This window comes from Centropristis striata, chromosome 7 (assembly GCF_030273125.1).
Source record: "Centropristis striata isolate RG_2023a ecotype Rhode Island chromosome 7, C.striata_1.0, whole genome shotgun sequence".
Classification (NCBI taxonomy): Eukaryota; Metazoa; Chordata; class Actinopteri; order Perciformes; family Serranidae; genus Centropristis; species Centropristis striata.
Genome location: NC_081523.1, coordinates 19398914 through 19415101, shown reverse-complemented (window position 1 = coordinate 19415101; position 16188 = coordinate 19398914). Strand labels below are relative to the sequence as shown.

The window sequence follows — 16188 nt, the reverse complement described above, 5'->3', positions numbered from 1 at the left end:
AAGGAGGTGGGATGCACAACCTGCCCTTATTCTTTACTCATCATTGCAGTAGAAGGGGAAAGCTAAAAATACTCCACACACTGTGAGCATCTCCTCCACTGTGTTCCTCCTCCTTCTCCTCGTCCTCTTCCTCCTACAGTAGCCCTGCAAGTAAGAACTGCTTCTAAAAATGATCTTCGTTTACACAGAGAAAAAAATAACAAGAACCACAGAATGTGGTGTTGTGAGAAAAGCAGAACTTTGCAAAGATTACTGCTGAGCAAGAGATAGAAACAGCAGCCAAAAAATGTTAATCACCCACTAACTGTAGCCAGCATATGGATTAGGCAAGACATTCTTAATATCCATGACAAAAAATAAACCTAGAGCATGTCACAACTAATTATGTACTGCTTGAAAACGTCACACAAAGGAATAAATTATTATGAAATAAAGGAACACCGGAAACAAAGCTGTTGCAACCGTCTGCTATTTTTTTCTGTCTAAATAACCTTAAATACAGGGATGTATATTAAGTTTCATGGAAATAGCTTTATAAAATCTCATGACAAACCTGAATTCACTCCCAGGCAGATAATTGAACCTCACTATGTCTGAGGCTTTGAACCAGTGGAAAATAAGTAAAGTTTAGATTAGATACCCCTACGGCACGTAATTAAAATTCTACATAAATAAATCTGGTGCCCAGTGACTGCTGAGAACTTTAAGCTGCTTTAATAAGTGGAGCCATTGTTTTCTTATGCCTCAGTGGTGCTCATCAGCCCACCGTTTTTCTAGAACGGCCTGTTACATACCAACTCTATCTCTAATCAACGCCACGCTTCACTCTGAAATCCAGAATTAGATGACCTTATATGCAAATTACACTTGGATTAATCAGTTACATGCCAAGGTTAAATGAGGATCTCCCCTCGCTGTCATTCTCTCCGAGCGCTCAGACAGCCTAAATCAACTGCACAGAGCAGTCTTATGTAACTCGGACAGATACAGAAAAGGAAAGCATCGCTACCCTAGAATTTTTTTGTCCATCCCATTAACTAATTCATGTAGCCTGCAGAGCACAGGGCAGGAAATGCTTTTGTAGCACCAGACAATCTCTCTCAAACATCTCCATCAGTCCCTCTATGAGTGTTTGGTAGCAACAAGATGCTGATTCACATCAGGGCCTTCTTGCTAATGTGGAGCCTGTTGCTGAGTACTTGCTCACCACTGACAGCTCAAAGGCTGGGAGGAATAACAATTAACGGATTGCTAGTATCATTGCCACTAGCGATCTCTCACAATAGCGCAAAGTGCCTTTGACTATATGAAATACTACAGTGATGTGGCTGAGACTTGCTATTGCAGCGGGATGACAGTGAGATTTCCCACTATGGCAGAAAGCAACCAGCTTCACGTGTGTCAGATATTCGAACTACAACTCGATCTATGTATAATTAATTAATTAATTATATTAATATAATTAATTAATTTTATAATTGTTTTGAGTCATGGTTTGTATCAATTTTCAGATCAACAAAAAAAGGGGGGGGAGCTAATATTAGTGGCAAGAGAGCAACAAGTTAGCTGACTTGGTTTTCTTTTCACCTTCTCCACATGGTGTGTGCGTGTGCATGTGTGTGTGTGTGTGTGCGTGTGTGTGTGTGCAAAAGCCACACACAGATCAAAGGAGAGGAGAGAAACAAGCTGCACAATGAGAGTTATGGATGTAACTGTGGTTTCCAAGGATTCTGTCTGACCGCCAGAGCTCATTGTCATCCTCGTATTTAATGAAATCTCTCAGTCAGGAAGAATAAAATGTCATTTATTGTTTTGGTTTTTAGTATTTCTTAAAAATCGGCTGCCCGATAAATAATTCGGGCTCCAATTCCTTTTTTTTTAGAATTTTATTTTATTAATTTCTTCATAGTTAGGTGCCAGAAAGTACATCAAACAGCAAAAATTAAAAATAGCAATTTGAGAATTTCATCAATATCAGAGTTACTTCAGAATTTCATCTGTCTTATTACATTCAATGCTTCCCTCAATACTAATAATTGGTTATTCAGACCCAACCCTACCAACCTACCCTTCCATAACCCCCACCTAAAACGCAAATTAAAACAGGATGTTTCAAATTCAGAATGCAGGGTCTATATTTACATAAAACAACACTTTTCCAGCTGAACAATAAATATCTCGTCTTTGTACTGTATTCAACTGAATGTATGGCGTAAATGATTTGCAAATCACTACATTCTATCATTATTGTGGTTTTCACAGCATCCTCACTTTTTTGGAATCAGGGATGTAAACAGAAACGGTTTGCCCTGTGGAGTCTATTTTTAGCTTCCCACACAAAAACACCCCATCATTAGCACTCCGATAACTGCCAGTGCAACTTTTTTTAAATAACTGTGTCGAAGAAGAGAAATGAAATGGATAATGCTCTGTAAAACTTGTTAAGAAAAATGTTTTGCCTGAGGCTAAAATGTATTCCCTTCCTTGCCCCTTTATCCTCTCCATCATTGCTTGAACAGGGGGTTACCATGGAGACACAGGGCTCTTTTCTTATTGGTTGCCAAGATGAAGTCAGAGTGACGAGGAAAGTAGAGACCAGACGCTGCCGGGGCTGATACTTCTTTCTCCTGTTTCTCCTGTCTCCACTTTCACTTTTGTCAGTCTCCGTTTTTCTCCAGCTCGGGTCATTTCCACTGCACTCTGGTTTTTGTCTTCTGGCTACAGCCTGCACCGCTCACTCATAATAATAAATCATCAACCTAAATATATGCTACTGTGATATACTGCATGTTGGGGAAATTTCTCTATATAACACAGTGCGGATGGGTGTGATGCATATAAGCACAGACCTAAATACAGCTGGTACTTTAGTTTTGAAGTACTTTGTTACTGCTAATACCGTATCTGAGGTAAAATGACATAATGATAAACCTGCTACTGTGTGTATCACTTGAAGGGTTAATAATGCCCCAATGCAATCATGATGCAATTTCTCGTTTACAGTTTAACATTAACTAGGGATGCACTACTTTCAGCTGATACTGATAACCCATAATTACCTGCTTCTCATGGGGGATACAAACAACTTATAAGTTCACATTGTGTATTTTAAAGTCAAGTTTACAAATCTGTAGTTATGCACACCTAAGAGTAAGAAAAGATAAGATGTAGTAAGCACAAATGGATCATTAAATATTCCACAGCTCTGACATAACCATATTCTACTGACATCACTATAGTTACTACAACAAAAACAAAATTATCTTTAAATTTTATTTTTTTCCCCCAGTGAAGTACATCAAAAAACTTCAAAAACATACTTTGGCTTAAATACGCTAACATGTCTGATTTGAGATTATGTCAATTACAATGTTTTTATTAGCGGATAGTAAACAAGCTTTAAAAGAGCATTGTGCCAACTACAGTATAGGAGTGTGTAAATGCTGTGCTTGTTAAGCCAGTGAAAGCATGTTTGGCTTTGTATTATTGGCTGATAATTTATAGGTTATCATTTCGATATCACAATAATACCAAACAGAAACCTCCTGGGCTGAACAGTGAAGCCGATGTGGAAGTGCCAAAAACTGCAGCTCCTTGAATGGCCACTTCATAGACCATATTAAAATGCCCAACTTTACATCAGAAGCAAACATGTTTACAGCCTGTTATTTAAAAAAAAATGTTTTGGTCTTTATAGGCAATTTATCCCTTCATTGCAACTGTGAGGGGAGTGTATTTTTTTATATAACTCACCTGTTAGAGTTAGGGTTAGAGTTATACATAATTTAGGGTGTGGCTGCTTTGAGTGACAGCGGGCTGCTCTCACACGTGGCTCGCCGCTGCATCAGCCTACCTCAGCTCACTGCTGCTCAACCTCTTTGCCCCTTTTTTGGGATCAGCCTGGAGTTAGGAGGAGTCAGGCACTGCAGAAAGAATTACTTTCTACAGGGAGTATTCAAGTAAAAAGTGGCATTAATAAAATTATTATATATAAGTGATGAGTACTGTATACATTACTGTATTTTGATTAACGACCCCAACACAGCTAAAATACTCCCTTTTCAATAATCCTTGCGAAGAAATGGGTCTTCATGCCCTAATTTCTCATGCTCTAGTGGCTGAGAGGAAACTGGATCTAAAAACTTTGGTGTGAATTGGGGACAGAGGAACAGAAAAACATGCAAGCATCAGACAAAATGAACATTAGAGGAACAGTGGAAACAAAGCAGAGAGAGGAAAGTGGCAATGGTGTTTAATCTGTGTGGAATTTTAAATATTTGGGCAAATCATCCATAAAGGCACACAAATCTAAAACTGACCTCTCATTACCCCATTACATTACATTAGCCCCAAACCGATTATTCATAAAAGGAAGGACAAAAGACAACTGAACACAACAATCTCTGTCTGCCTCAACTATCACTTTTATACTGTCTTATCATTCTTCTATCAGTCTTTCTGGTTTTAAAGAAACTGGCATCAGAGAGTGATCAGTTCGGTTAGTAGGCCTGTGTTCATTAAGAGCACACCATGCATCAAGCAAATTAACTGTCAATGATAAGAAAGCTGCTCATGAAAAGCTGAGGCCGTCTGCTGCCCTTTGGTGAAATACCTCAAACCCTCTTGTGCAGCACGAATAATGCAGGCTTTCCAAAAGTGTTCTTACCCAGTGACCAAAGACAGACGCCGTCTCTCATCCTGACCATAAAAGGCCATTTTCAAAGATGCTCATGGTCCTATGACTTTGACTAACATTTCAATGGGTGCTGGGGTCAGGTTTCAGCTCTGTGGAAAACCTGGCTTTATATCTTGGGATTTTCTTATCAGAGTTATAAAAACCAGAAGCTCTTTATCAGTTTTATACCATAAAGGCTTCTGACGTCTCTATCACACAGAGACACACAACTCTGGATGGAGACAGGGAGCTCTGTCTGGCACATGGAAGCAAAGAATGGGCATAACGCAGAGAGACTTCCCAATAAAAGCCTCTACACTGGGGAGAAAAAGGGAAAGAGGTGAGGGGGGCAGTGAGGAGGGGGTGTTAGGGTCTGAAGGAGTCTATTTTTAGCCTCAGAGAAATCAGGTGTCTGCAGCCAATGGAAAAGAAAGGGAAGCGTGGGTAAAGTGACATGAAGCAGCACTGTCGCTTTCATTTTACATGATCCATGTGAGTCAGAGAGCGCCGCAAGGGTTGGGGGTGGGGTACAACGAACACAAACAAATATAAAATGGCATATATGGTCCATACTGGCACAAGAGAAATTAATGCAACATTAAATGGATGAACAGTAAAATAGCTCTGATAAAAATGGCATTTATAGACTGCACTGTAAAAAATGTTACAGTAAAACACTGTCAAATTGCATCAGAAATAGGGCGTAAAAATAAAAATTGTATATCACCATAGTAGACACTTAATAACCGTAAATCGAAGAATAGTACAAAACTTAAACTGTAAAAATATTTTTTTAAATGTATGTAAAATTAATGGAGAAATGTCATAATGCCACAAAGACACAATTACCCTAAAACTAAGTCCAAATTACAGTTTTTGATAATATTTACATTACAAATTTACAGCAGAAAACCCACTCACTGCATTTTTTTACAGTGAAATTCTGGCAACGACAGCCGCCGGTATTTTACCTTAAATGAAACAGATTGTTTTTACAGTGTGCCGTGTTCAGCCTTACAATTAATGTGGACACATGGAAAAAGCCGGCAGGAAGAAGTCCACTAACCACCCCAATGACTGGGTGGTGCGAGCGGCATTTCTAATTTACAGCTGACTACGTTCCTAACAGATTAGATTAGCTAATACATCATCTACTTGGACTTTGCCTCACAGAAGCAGATATCGTTGCATCTTTCCACTGAAGAGTCAAGAAGTTTCCTGATAGAGAGGGTGTGTGTCAGAGAGCCTCGATTTCACCTTGTGCACAAGCCTGATGGATATCACCAGAAAACGACTCCCCTCCTCCCCGACAGGATGCACAGAACAGACTTCATTCCTCTTCCATAAAATGAAACTCAAGTAAGGACACAGGAAGGTGGTCGCCTGCTATAAAAAGAGCTCCGCTCCTCCAGTCCACCCACACTGCCAGAAATCCGCTGTCCAAAGGGACAGTGACATGGCACAGCATGCACAAAGTGTTCGTCTTTGTCTCATTTCCCAGACAACAGCACTGTAGGAGCATTAGCAGTGATGTGCCATTCGTCAGCTGGCTCATCAGGGATGGGTGGGGACAGGTTGTACCCCTGTTGTCCCTGTCAACAGCTCAACACCAACATTTGCATCACCTGCTTTGTTCAAAGGAGCAGAAGTGGCAGCAGGGTGGGTTGGGGAAGAAGGACAGAGTCTGTGGAGCTTGAAGTGAAAGGAAAACACAATGTTCCATTCAGTGCTTGGCTAACACCCAGGTGCATGATGGAGGCTCATCTGAAATACTGTCATAATGCCCGATTGTCCGCTCAAAATGAATTAAAAGAAAAATTACCTTCATATAACCAGCCAGCTGGCAATGCGTCCCTATACTCCCCTAAGAGGACATCATAAATTGTAAAAGATGTTATTCAAGATTGCTTCAAACCCCTATGGGTGCCCTAACATTTGAACACCCAAACTAATGTCTGGTTTCCACAAATACGTTACTGGATAGTGAAATTGTTTAACCTTCCTCTGGGGAGTGCTGAAAAATCTTTTGCATCCCTTTAAGTAGAGATGCACAAACCAATCTGCCCATCATCAAAGTCGGTCATTATTCATTCTTTCTATGAATGATGATGCAAAACATTAAATCCAACGTGTTACAGTGAGATGGGTCACTGCCTGATCATTCAGGATGGTTAAGTCATATCAACTTTATTGACCTAGCCCAAAATCTCAATCACAAAGGCCAGAAATATGAAGCAGTTTATAAATGTTGCTAACCATAATAAAATAGCAGGTAATAATTTCACATTTCCAGTACAGAATAGCATCCCAACAAATAAATATTATGAACTAATGTCCCACTGGTTTAACATATTATGCTAATTATATTTAAAGTAAAATGATAAAGTCTGCCTGAATTTTGTATTACTTTCAGGCATCACTACCATTTTATTTTGCCATTTCCCAGAAGACTCCTAGAACCTGTTGTTGTGCAGATTAAGCCCTAGTGCGTGTGTAGCGTGTGTAGTGCAGTGCAGGAAATAACGCTCCTCATCTATCCATCATCATTATCCAATTCCAGAGCAGACAGACATCGAGCTGATCGTGACAATGTATCTGCTGAGTACCCACACAGTTCATCTGAATGGAAACTTCCAGTCACATGTCCTATCACCCTTCCTCGTTTAAATCATGTTTGTATTTCAGTACAAAACATTAATGTGTATCCCTATAACCACTATGTTACATCATGCTAACCAGCTAAGTTCATGTGATGTCCTCTGGCAGAATAAAGAATACTTTATAAAGCTGCTTTGTTGATAATTTAACACTTAAGACGTTGTGTTAAAAGTTCTTTCCATAAAATGCACTCATAACTTAAAACCCCCTCTGGTGCTGTCAGTGCCCGTAAAAATCAATCTCTATTGACTGTCAAAGAAATGACGCCAGCATGACATGAGCTTTTGTACCCGCGAGTTATCAGCTGTGGGAAAATAATGTAGAGATAACATGAAAGGCTTGCTGTGAATCCAGTCTAATACCTTCAGTATCTTTCTGCAAACTCATTTAATGAACTGCATTCCTACATTATATGCATAGCTGTAGAGTAAATTGACTTTTCTATTATCCTAGCAAAGCAATCACAGGAAACTGGCTAATGCAACTATATGAACAATCCACCAACTGTGAGAAATGGGCAATTGTGGGGGACAAGCTTGTCTATTTTATAGATAGAACAGAATAAAATGAGTCAAGAAGTGAAGAATTTATTGGGTTGCAATGGTATGAGATACTCACAGTATGATAACCATTTCAGGAAATAATACAAACATTATCAGTATTATCATCAGCTACAAAGATTGCGCTTGACTTGAGACATGATGACTCAAGGGTCTAGTCTGTGTTCATTTCATGTTTTCAGTTTAAATATAAGAAATACTTAATGTTTTTAATGTTCTGACGAATGTTACCTGTAACTATACCATTAAACTTATGAGATTTATTCAGATCAGTCAGTGTCTGTGAGAGCTGATGTTAGCTTATCTTAAGCAGATAAAATCCAAATCAACAGAATTAAATGCTGGCATTGTCACATTGCGTTCCATAAAACCATCCATGTGTTGAAACCCAATCTTGAAGCTAAGTTTCAATGTTGGTCTAAAATTTTCACATGTCATTTATGCTGCATTAAATGGCTGTTATCTGTTGAATAATTACATTTTATTATGTGACTTGACTTGCCTCAACCTGACTTGAGTCAGATGTCTCAAATGTCCACAGTATAACTGTCAATTTTTATACTATAGCATAATGCAATATGGATATATTTCTGCAACTCTAATCTATTATTTAAAAAAAGAAAAAAAGTGTTCCTCACTGTTTAACAGCTGTACAGTCTCTGTCACTATCCACTGCATCTTGTCACTGCCACCTTGCCTTGGGTGGAAGTGACAGTGAGTTTGTGTATATAGTGGGAGGAATATAAAACACAGGAGATCAGCATGCAATAGAGGTTGTAAATATTCCACAGTCTGGTCTGAGTAAAGAACCAAGACTATACCAATCCTCTGCTAAAACAACCAACTGTATCAAGTTCATGCTCTAACCCTAACACTACACAACACTCTAAGAAACAAATAAAAAGGCAAAATCAATAACAATAACAAGAAATCCTACAATAATAATGTGTCATTGAAGTGGTGTTTCTAAGGAGAAATTACACATAGCAACACCAATATTACACAACAGGTTTTTACAAAATCAAGAGATATGGAGCAATGTGAATGTCAAATTTCCACTGAAACAGAAAAGTGAAGTGTTCACGACCTTGAACCTTATTTACCAACTCTCCTCAATAAACCTTGTATAGCTCATTTTACTGTGTTTGTACCTGCTGTTTCTCTTCTCTTCCTGTGACAGCATCTGATAAGCAGCTCAAATAGTACAGACAAGGAACCAAAAGATGTGGTGAGCAGCTACATACGTCATTACAACTGAAACTGACAGGAAGGGGTTTTTTTTATTGCTTGCACGACTGAAATGTACACCCGTTTGTCACCTGTATTCTTAATAGCAATAGGACTATTGACCTGTGCTGTAAGACAATGATAAGAAAACTATATCGTTATAGTCGGGGAACAGAAGACCTGCATGTAAAAAAAGATTCCACGCAGTGCTATGAATACTCAAACACATGCTCAAACGCTACAGGCTTCTATGTCAGGAATTTTCCACTCCACGGTCACTCAGACATACAGCATATATTTACATATTCTCACAGCGTTTTCCTCCTGACCATCAGAAGGTTGTCAGGCACTCCTGTAACTGTATAACATCAGTGGAGTGGTAGGTAATTTTAGCCTTGGGGAAAGAGACCTGTGTGACATGAATGAGCAAACATTAGCATAGTATCGGAGTGCAATTAGAAATTATTATCCTCATTCATCAATAAGGTCATATCAGTGGCTCTACCTTGCTTTCTGCATTGGCTTAAAACAGTATTACAACTACTTTAATTTAATTTAAAAAAAACAACAACTGAATAACATGGAACAAAAAAAGGTTACTAGCCACAAATCACAAATGTACAAACAACAGACTGATTCATAATCAGCTGCACCCTTTCCCCTTCTGTGATACTGTTTGTTTGGTGTGTTAGATTCAACAGAGACACCTGAGAGTTCAGGCGCTATCAGGTGTCAGCCCGTCCACTACTGTCTTCCTGTAAGATTCCTTGGTTTACTGCAGATGCATTAAACATGAACATTATGTCTCCTCTGTCAAGAAACGCTCTGCAGCAGAATAATAAGACTACTGACTAAAACCAGACAAACATGTTGAGGACCATGTATGGTTATCCTAGAAATAAAAAAACACTCAACCTAGACAACTTCCTGACTGTATCATACTTCAATACAAACACAGCTGTGAATAATTTTGCAGTCCTGAAGCTACAAATCTAATTTTACAGGACTCATACAATATTTATACTGAATAAATATTAGAAATCTGTATAAATTACATCCTTAATAAATAAAAAAGTCTTCAAGTGAGCGATTTTCTGAGGGAGGGATATCCGAAGACCCCAAAAATAATCTAAATCGACCTACTTTCAATCAATCAAACCTAAATTTACTCAAAATAAAAACAAAGTGTTGCTGCAGGTGCAATTACTTGTAAAGAGAAAACACAAATTCACATAGAAAATGGGCTTATTAACCTAAAACATTAAAAGAAGTCAGTTTTGGCTTTAAGAGAAGCTAAAAATGAAGACAGAATACAGCCACAGGGTGCGTACAGTTTTTAAAGACTGAGTACAATCCAGGCACTTTTTAAGCACTTTCAAGGTATCTGAACCAACATTTTCCAGACTCTCAAAGCCTTTGTCATTACATCTAAATCTACATCAATAAATGCTTGTTGCTACTGTTTATTTTACCAGCTTTTCATTTCAACTTTGATTGCATGTTTTGAATTTAATGCTTGCTAATTGAAGGGGTTAGTGATCAACAGGACTTGAAAACATGGTTAATGGTTACATTTAAGCATTTTCCAAACTTTCGAGACTTTGTACGAACCCTGTAGCCAATGAGACCAGAGTGGTTAGCTATGTCTGAGAGTAAAATTAGCACAGCCCAGTCCAAATGTCTGCATTCACAGACTTGCAAATATAGCCACAATATAAATTTATCTGTGAGGGTAAAATCAGCAAGTGCTTGAAGCTCTCTCAAAGACTTTTTGGCCCTATGCACACACGTTTCTGCATGTCTGCAATGCTGCAGAACGGGCTTGAGACAATTCCTCACTGGTGTTCCAATTACCATTATTCAATGAGTAAAACACAGGAAGAAGTCTGTATAGTTCTTTGTTTTGTGAATTCATACTGATTGTATACTGCTTTAATCTGAGTTGACAGATTATATTTAGAAAATGATCAATAAACTTTATTTGACAAAATGTCTGGACCCTACCTTTTTTAAACCACATTTTCATTCACCGTTTCATAGAATAACTAAAGCTTCTGTACTTTAATTCAGCAACAATTTTAAATGCTGGAACAAACTGTCTTCAACGGCAGGGAGACAAACACAAAGAGGCAAATTTCTCTCACGATAAATATTTTGCAATTTGCATTGTGACAACAGTCCTGCACACAATGTACAACATATGTTTATTTATGCAAGTGTCTTCATGTTTGAGGGAAGGTAGTCTCCCACCAGAAAACTGGTTAGGCAGATATCTTGAAGAGCTGCTGTGTTTATAGCAGATACATTTCCACAGTAGTGAAGGTCAGAACAGGTATGACTGGTACAGAGGGCGGTGCACAGTCACATGAGGAAAATTTGAATTCTGGGTTGATTCTTATAGTGATAGCCTTAACTACAAGCAGTCTGCCCCTAATCATAGCACCACCTCAGTGAATGAAAAGCAGGCTGCAACATCGACAGAGTGTTTATGGTGTACTTCTCTGTGACAAAAATGAATGACATGAGGAAATACCCTGCTTGTGTATTGATCGTTATAATGAGCAACAAGAGCAGCTTGCATTTTCAAAAATTAGGAACATAAGTAATGAGTTTGTCTGAAAGATTTAAAAAAATCGAAAGTGACTAAGAAGAGAACAGTCTGTTCATTTGGAAATAAAAACACAGCGTGCCTAAAATTCAGCTCAAGACGGAGAGCAAAATCTTTTTTTTCTTTTTACAAGCGGCACTTGCAGTGAAGTTCACTTCTCCAATTTCTGCCTTCATGTGATTTAAAAATGACAAAACCAATGCAATCTTTGAGACCACAGGGCAGCTGATGCTGAGTGTGTTGCACAACACTCACTTGTAACCGTTATGGCTTCAAGGAGGCAGTACACAAGTTTTAACATGTCAAGAGAGATTACACCCTTTGTGCATATTACTTTCATATTCTTTATGCCCAGAAACAGCACACTAACCCATCCTGGTATGTGTCGCCTGTATGATCTTCTTTATAAACATGCTCCAAGTGCATGCTAGATCTCATTCTTAACAGGCTCAGATCGGTTCCACAGATTATTCTCAAACCTAACCTCTGATTGCAATCCTAATTCAGAGACATGCTGTGATGATGGAAAACAAAGCAGGGGGTCACAGTGCAGCAGTTCCTGCCCTCATAGCAGAGCCATCATCTGGACCACAGACGCCACAGAGTCAGCACTGCCTCCATGACTCACCCAGGCCCTGCTGAGTCAAGTGGAGTGACTCTTGATGCTGAATACTCATAAAGTCATTTTGAAATAGAAATGTACCTAGGGGAGGCAAGAGCAAGCTTGTGGCATGCAGGTTTGTGGTTAAGTCAAAAATAGCTACCTAAGTAAAATCTTATTCCTTCATTTCCGAGTGAAACATCTGTCTGAGTTAGGCAAACTGCTGAAATTTGCAGCAAGGTCCTATATACATTTTCACACTTTGGTATTAATGGTAAGTGTACCAAAGCGGCAAAAACATTTAGCATGCACCAGTAATTCCAGTAATTTCTATTTTAACATGCAGTGTATAACAACAGGAGAAAATTTAACAAGCATGCCTGTGGGCACAACAGGACCATGGCATGAGAGCAGAAAAATATGCTGCACTTCTTCAGGCCTAAGGAGGACAACGTGAGTCAAAACACATTTAATGGCGAGCTGTGACAGCACACACACCGTTAAAAACCTTGTAAAATGAGATTTAGTAAACGTGACGTTGCATCTCTTGGAGGGGATGATCACATTTGAACTGGAGTAAACCCACAGCCAGTTAGTTACCTAGCAACATGGCAGCACGGTAATGACAAATTGATGGCTTTGCAATGCTTATCACATACCTGGACCTGCTGCACACCAGTGATGCACCTCCGGCTTCAGCACACTCCAGCACTCAGCAAATCAAAGTTCACCGGCCTTTCTTGCGTGTTTTGGGGGGGTCACCACTGTCACCAGCAACACGGGTTTGTTTCAAACTGCCGCCGACTTGATGAGGTGTGGAAACGATGCCATGATTGAGATGAGAGTCAGCAACCGATTTCCTTTACATTTGTTTGGCCCTTCAGCAGAGGAAGGGGTGCGGGTACGACATGTAAAGATGACACGCACAGGAACATCATCAGCCCGGGAGTGTGTTATATGATATCAGCCGCCGTTTCTGCCCGTGTTTACAAAATCTGGCCACATCATTGCGCTGGAGAACCACACGCTGGATTTCCTCAATCGACAGAAAAGGCCGTTAAACGTTAAAATGTCCTTGAATATCCAAGCCACCCTCGCAGGAGTTCACGGTTAGGGTTTGTCCTGGCGAGAAAACCTGAAACGGCTGTGAGCTCAGTCCTGCTACCGTTTCCACCGTCCACACAACCGGGAAGAGCGAAGAGCAAACACATGAAAAGCACCCGCCATCGTAAGTTGTCACTCCTCAAGTCGAAGCCGCTGCAAGTCTTCACAGTCCTTTCAGGCACGACACAAACTCCTGTCAAGGTAACCCAACTACAACAGGGATTACGGTGGAAATTTCGAAATAAAAGTCTCACATACGTTTAAAGTTGAAAACATTGGAACGTGTAATCAGTCCGACAACTCCTATTCCACCATCAACACACATTTATTGCGTGAAACGAATATATTACGCAACAGATCTTAATCTTAATCACGTCCAAGATTACTACACATGAGCAAAATCTCAATTTAGAATTTAATTCTGAAGGATTGGTCGCCTATTTTCCGGTGGCTTCATTTTCTTCCTCTAACTTGACGAAGCTCAGAATCGCACAGCAGTTCAGAAGGGCAGTTCCGATATAGTGGCGCCCCCTGCTGGTACCACAGCATATGACGGTCTCAACTGGCATCAGTTCTTACGTATTTCCGCAGCTAGAGGCTTTATTATAGGAAGTAAAAATACATTGGGAACATAACAAATTTAACAATGAATTGATTGTAAAGTTACAGTTTATAAATATGATACACTTACAGGCATAAATCTAAAATAGCAAAAGTTCCCCTCACTTTCAAATTATTTTTCGGTTCATTTAAAGTTTGGCACGTTAAATACAGGTACGCTTATGTTATAGTGTATTTTCAGTGTATTTAGGAAATACTGTAGTACATTTATGGTAATCGTCTGGCTCTATTAGTAACAGTGAAGTTGATTGAGAGGGGTGCATTTATTTCTTTTAAAGAAAATGCATTTTTTTCCCCACATTGGTGCATGGTGGGGATCACAAAAACGTCATTGATTTCATGTGGACCACTCTGTCAACTGAACTGTAAATTATGCATATTATGCAGAAATTTTTTTCACAAAAACAAACAGTGAAGCATATCAAAGAACTTAACAAAACACTGCAAGGAAACCTGTTCTTAGTAAAATATTGTAAGGTTGTGCACAGTACTTCACAATCTTTATACATTTAGCAATATTCTTTATTATTACATTAATTATATCAAATATTTGTATTCTACTATACATATATTATCTGAGTGCAATAGTTGCCTGCATTGTTGTTTGTGAGTCTTTTGCAAGATATATAAATACATATATAAATAAAGATATATATATATAAATTACGTAAAGTAATAATATTTTACAAAAAATAAGGGTCAATATTAATGTGAACACTAAAGATAAAGTTCAATTAATTATTGTACCTCCCCCACCGGCGATATCAGAGTGATGTCATCGCAGGTCATCGGAGAGATTGTCTTTTCCTGGTGACCTACATAGTTTCCCGATTTACTAATTATAGTTATTGTCGAGAGAGAGAGAGAGAGAGAGAGAGAGAGAGAGAGAGAGAGAGAGAGAGAGAGAGAGAGAGAGAGAGAAGCATCACATCACAGACCATTAGTTCTCGCCATTTGTACTGAAACTATTTTGGAATTAAAATATTTCTAACATTAAATGGGCGTCATTATTACATTAATTGGACATTTTCAGGAACCTTCAGATCTACAAAAGGCCACTTTCCTTCCACAAGTGTTTGGCACTGCTCACAGTGATGGTGAGGGCAAATAATGGAAATCATGTAGATTAACTTTTGGCTACTTTATTAGATACAACAGCAATGTCTTATGCAGGGTAAATCAATGCAAAGCAATGGAAAAGTAATTATTGTATAGTGGGGTGAATGACTAATAAAGCCAACCTGTTGGATCAGTTGCAGTGATGATTCATTATTATGATTATTTAATTCCATCAAGCTTTTTCTAGAATTCTTGTCAATGTTAAGAGGAGGGTTCATACTATTAGTCCATTCAAAGTTTATATTTTAATTGTAAAATACTTATTCCATTAGACTTCAAAATTGTCTGCACAGTACTCACCTTTGTGAATAATGAAGGCTGCTGTTTTCTTGAATTCTTGTGATTCCAACTGTAACCTACAGTACTTTGTGAAGTACGTTTTACTTCTTCTCCACCACATCTCAAAGGGAAATATTCCCCTTTTTACTCCACTTCATTTATTTGATACCTTAAGTTACTAGTCAATTTGCATATTAATATTTTTAGCACAAATATAAATCAAGTAATAAATGTTATGTAATATTGTAGATTAAGCTACCCAGCAGAAAAAAGTAAAAGTTAACATTAGCTCCAGTTTTACCAACAGCAAAGTTAAATGATAAACACATAAACACATTAATAACTATAATCCAATAATGTTATATATATCATCTTGATATGGGCCATTATGCATAATTAATATTTTTACTTTTGGTACTTTAAGTATATTTTGATGGTAATAGTTGTATAGTATTATTTATGTAATGCAGGACTTGTAACAGAGTAACTCAGCACTTCATGTTAAATTCAAAAGCTACAACATATATTTGTCCACATTGCTCTATCCTCTATCATTGTCATACATTCAATGTTTACATGTGAATAAATAACTTGAAGAAATGAGAATATTATATAGGCTTCTGCACAGTACAGAAAGAGAGAGGAAATTATCTTTTCTTCATGGCTTCGACATTGTAGACGTGGACTTTAACCACCATTCACACACAGTCATGCCTTTTTAAAATATCCACCAGAA

General features: G+C 38.4%; 1 protein-coding gene across 1 annotated transcript in view; it reads right to left on the bottom strand.

Annotated features, from left to right (window-relative positions):
* The window catches only part of LOC131974105 (membrane-associated phosphatidylinositol transfer protein 2-like), a 51542-nt gene extending 37657 nt beyond the window's left edge, over positions 1-13885 (bottom strand). Inside the window, exon 1 of the mRNA XM_059336251.1 lies at positions 12989-13885. The gene's annotated coding sequence lies outside the window, so the exon portion shown is untranslated. The remainder of the gene's footprint in view (positions 1-12988) is intronic.
* Positions 13886-16188: the final 2303 nt, after the last annotated feature.